The sequence below is a fragment of the Octopus bimaculoides genome, chromosome 16, assembly GCF_046866305.1.
Source record: "Octopus bimaculoides isolate indiv1 chromosome 16, ASM4686630v1, whole genome shotgun sequence".
Classification (NCBI taxonomy): domain Eukaryota; kingdom Metazoa; phylum Mollusca; class Cephalopoda; order Octopoda; family Octopodidae; genus Octopus; species Octopus bimaculoides.
This window is the reverse complement of record NC_142943.1, coordinates 55,026,865-55,031,864: the sequence shown is the minus strand read 5'-3', so window position 1 is coordinate 55,031,864 and position 5,000 is coordinate 55,026,865. Positions and strand designations below refer to the sequence as shown.

Genomic DNA, 5,000 nt, shown 5'->3' with positions numbered 1-5,000 from the left:
GAGAAGTTAAATGAAAATGAAAGCTTCTGATGGTTATGCCTTCTCGTTTGATATTGATAATGGGCAGTAAGATGAACTCTATACAAAACAAATGATGATGATGATGATGATGATGATGATGATGATGATGATAAGAAGAAAAATGTCATACACTGTTTAATGAGATCACTATGTTGTGTACATGTGGTTGTGATGCATGTGCCTGATGTACCCTTATCAAATGGGTAGTCATGATGGGTATACTGGGCTTTGTACCCCAGTGTCACTTTGATGGCATACCCCCAGTGTCACTTTGATGGCATGCACTGCTCTCTCACCCAGTAATAATAATAATAATAATTTTTATTTCAAAAAAAATTTTTTTTTATTGCCCACAAGGGGCTAAACATAGACGGGACAAACAAGGACAGACAAACGGATTAAGTCGATTACATCGACCCCAGTGCGTAACTGGTACTTAATTTATCGACCCCGAAAAGGATGAAAGGCAAAGTCGACCTCGGCGGAATTTGAACTCAGAACGTAATAATAATAATAAATACTGCCTATGTGATATCAAATTTTAAAACAAACACATAATTTTCTTATGGTTTCTTAAATATTCTCTAGAACAACACTATGTACAAATCCAAATATATGGTACCCTAGGCATAACACCTACATGAACTTCTAACTTGTTGTCTCTTGAGGTCTCTGGGTGAGACTTGGATCCAACTTGTACAAATGCAAAACAAAAGTCTAACATAAAATAATAATAATAATAATAATAATAATAATTATCCTTTCTGCTACAGGCACAAGGCCTGAAATTGTGGGGAAGGGGCTACTTGATTACAGTGACCACAGTGTTTCACTGGTACTTAATTCATTGCCCCCCCTCCCCCACCCCCCCAAAAAAAACATGACAGGCAAAGTTGACCTCAGCAGAATTTGAACTCAGAATGTAGCGATGGGCAAAATACCGCTAAGCATTGCTAATGATTTTGTGCTAATGATTCTGTCATCTCACCACCTTAATAATAATGATAATAATAATAATAATAATAATAATGATAATAATGATAATAATAATAATCGGGCTGATTACTACCTAGATCAGATTCCAGGAAACCCCAAAATGGCTGAAGTTCAAAAGATAGTGCTCATGGGAACTGCCCATATCCTACGTAAAATACTGTCTATGTGATCTCAAATTTTAAAGCAAACACATAATTTTCTTATGGTTTCTTAAACATTCACTTGAACAAAACTGTACAAATCCAAATATATGGTACCCTAGGCATAACACCTACATGAACTTCTAACTTGTCTCTTGCGGTCTCTGGGTGAGACTTGGATCCAACTTGTACAAATGCAAAACAAAAGTCAAACATAAAATAATAATAATAATAATAATAATAATAATAATAATAATGGTTTTAAACTTTAGCACAAGGCTAGCAAGTTCTGTGGGAGGAGGCTAATCCACCCCAATATTCAACTGGTACTTATTTTATCAACCCTGAAAGGATGAAAGGCAAAGTCCATCTCGGCAATATCTGAATTCAGAACATAAAGGCAGGCAAAATGCTAGTAAACACTTTGTCCATAGTGCTAATGAGTCTTTTCTACTCTAGGTACAAGACCCAAAATTTTTGGGGGCAGGGGCCAGTCAATTAGATCCACTTCAGTGTGTAACTGGTACTTAATTTATCGACCCCGAAAGGATGAAAGGCAAAGTCAACCTCAGCGGAATTTGAACTCAGAATGTAGCGGCAGACGAAATACCGCTAAGTATTTCGCCCAGCGTGCTAACGTTTCTTATTTCTTTATTGCCCACAAGGAGCTAAACATAGAGGGGACAAACAAGGACAGACAAAGGGACTAAGTCGATTACATCGACCCCAGTACACAACTGGTACTTAATTTGTCGACCCCGAAAGGATGAAAGGCAAAGTCGACCTCGGCGGAATTTGAACTCAGAACATAGTAGCAGACGAAATACCGCTAAGCATTTCGCCCGGCGTGCTAATGTTTCTGCCAGTTCACCGCCTTCAATAAAAATAACAACAGCAGATAACTTGAGAAAATATGTGTATGGGGAGAACGTGTGTTCTAAATGTAAAATATGTGGAATTCTGAGATGAAAGAATGGGAAATGCAGTTGCAGAATGTCCCAAGTTGACCCGGGGTGAATATAAGAAATAGAAACATGATCAAATCGTGAACTTTTTGTACTAGAAACTCTGTCAAAAATAGTGGCTTTCAAAAAGTGACTTATATGGCATGGTTTAATTAACAACTGAAATTGTCTCCAATTATACCTTACCACTTTTACAAGCAAAAATAAGAAAAAAAACGGAAATTAAAGGATGCACCTTTCTTTTCACAGTATAGCCCTGGATGTAGTATGTTTGTCCAAAAGCTGGGTGATCACAAATGGAATATCTTTGATTGATAATATGCGTTCTGGATTAGAACAGCAACAACAACAATTATGTTTAACATTAGTGCAAGAACACAGATTTGGAGGAAGGGAAAGAGTCATTGAGCTTAATTAATATCGGCATCAGCATTTGACGAGTAATTATATAACTGAACCCAAAGAGATGAAAGCTCGGAAATATTTGAACTTGGATCCACAAAGTGATGCAACATAATACCACAAGGTATTTGTCTGGTATGCATGCATACATGTATGTATGTATATATGCATGCATATATGTATGTATGTACGTATATATGTATGTATGTACGTATATATGTATGTATGCATGCAAGCATGTATGTAGACATGCTTATATGTATATATGTATTTATGTATTCATATAAATATAAATGTGTGTGTATAGATGCACACACACACACACACACACATATATACACATGCATGCATACATGCACACCACAGGCTCACCCATACATGTTTTGGTTTTTGCTAATTCACATGTATCAATTGCATTCACAAGTTGTTGGTTGCCACATGGCTATACCAGAAGCAATGCCCCTGTAAGTACACCAAACTGTAAACTACATGGCTCCAAAACAAACCACTTAACAAGCGATGTTTGCACCCACACACACACACATATATATATATAAATACATATGTACAGATACATTTATATATACATATATAAACACACATATATATAAATATATATTTGTATACATATATATATATATATACATATCTATATTAGAAGGTTTAAAGGTGATATACAGGTATTATATATTATAAAAAAATAAGGTACTCAGAAATTTGGATGTAAAATAAGGTACTCAGAGAACTCCAGATCTCTGAGTACCTTAATTTTTCTAATATACATATCTATATACATATGTATATATATAAGTATAGATATATATGTGTGTATATATATATATGTATATATATATATGTATATATATATATATATATATATATATATATATATATATGTATATATATATATATGTATATATATATATATGTATATATATATATATATATATATATATATATATATATATATATATATATATATATATATATATATATATATAGTGGAGGCACAATGGCCCAGTGGTTAGGGGGCAGAGGACTCGTCATAGGATTGCGGTTTCGATTCCCAGACTAGGTGCTATGAGTGTTTATTGAGTGAAGACACTTAAAACTCCACAAGGCTCCAGTAGGAGGTGCTAGCAAGTCCTGCTGTACTCTTTCACCACAACTTTTTTCCTGTTTCTGTTGTACCTGTAATTCAAAGGGGCCAGCCTTGTCACACTCTGCGTCACGCTGCATCTCACCGAGAACTACACGTTAAGGGTACACGTGTCTGTGGAGTGCTCAGCCACTTGCACGTTAATTTCACGAGCAGGCTTTTCTGTTGATTGGATCAACCAGAACCCTCATCATTGTAACCAATGGAATGCCGTAGTAATATACATATATATATATATATATATATATATAGTGCATATGTTTATTTGGCAAAAAAAAAACCATCCTGAAATACAACAACATATATATATATATATATATATATAACATCAGTAAATCATAAATCTGAAAGAGAAGCATGCTCTAGGTTATAGAGCAGTAGTGTATTGAGAGAAATGACCAGTGGTCTATAACCTCTCTCATATATATATTTATAAATATACATACATACATCTATATATATATATATATATATATATATATATATGCGAGTAAAAATAAATACAAAAAAGGGGTTTTTTTTGTATGATTGTGTATGGAGGAATATATTATTTTGTTTAAAAGAGTTCCAACACTGTCTGTTTTTTATGTTTTATTTATATTCCTGCAGAACCAATGTGGGATATAGAATATAGAATATACAATATATAATATAAAATAAAATAAAAATGGATGGCACCATGAAATAAAGTATTGAATGTAGATGAAATATTGTGTGTTCAATATAAAGGATCAAATATATAAATATATAAAAAGGCGACTCGAGTTTCAGGGTTATTTCCCTTCGTCATTGCCGGTATGACAGACTTTATCGCCGATTCCTTTGGAAGGTATAATTTGTAATCTTCGAAATATATGTTGGAAATAAAAGTATGCAGTTAACATATGCGTTTTACTCCATTCATTAAATTTATATATACTCAAGTACCCAAAATATCAAGGAGTTTCTACCTCATAAACAGGAGTTACACCACAGTTATTTTGTGATCTTTGCTACCCTGGTATCTATTAACCAATTTATTTTGTCCGAGTTATTTATTAATTAGGAGAAAATAAATACATATAATAAAATATATATGTATGTATGTATGTATACACAGCAACAACAATGGCGACAGGTATAAAATTCAAACAGAGAGATACATACCCATTTTCGTAGAAAACTGAAATGAAAAGAAAAGGGATCAGTTGAAATATAGAAATCACATGGATATTATATGTATATGATATGTGTGCACATGTGTGTGTGTGTGTGTGTGTGTGTGTGCTTCTATGTATTTGTTTACATGTGTGTATACATATATCTACTTTTACAAAT

The 5,000-nt window shown here is 33.4% G+C and overlaps 1 protein-coding gene across 2 annotated transcripts in view; it reads right to left on the bottom strand.

Annotated features, from left to right (window-relative positions):
• Positions 1–5,000, bottom strand: part of LOC106867583 (zinc finger homeobox protein 4) — a 672,925-nt gene that overhangs the window by 647,076 nt on the left and 20,849 nt on the right. For both annotated transcript variants that reach the window (XM_089364792.1, XM_089364797.1), the window contains exon 2: positions 4,830–4,845. The gene's annotated coding sequence lies outside the window, so the exon portion shown is untranslated. The remainder of the gene's footprint in view (positions 1–4,829; positions 4,846–5,000) is intronic.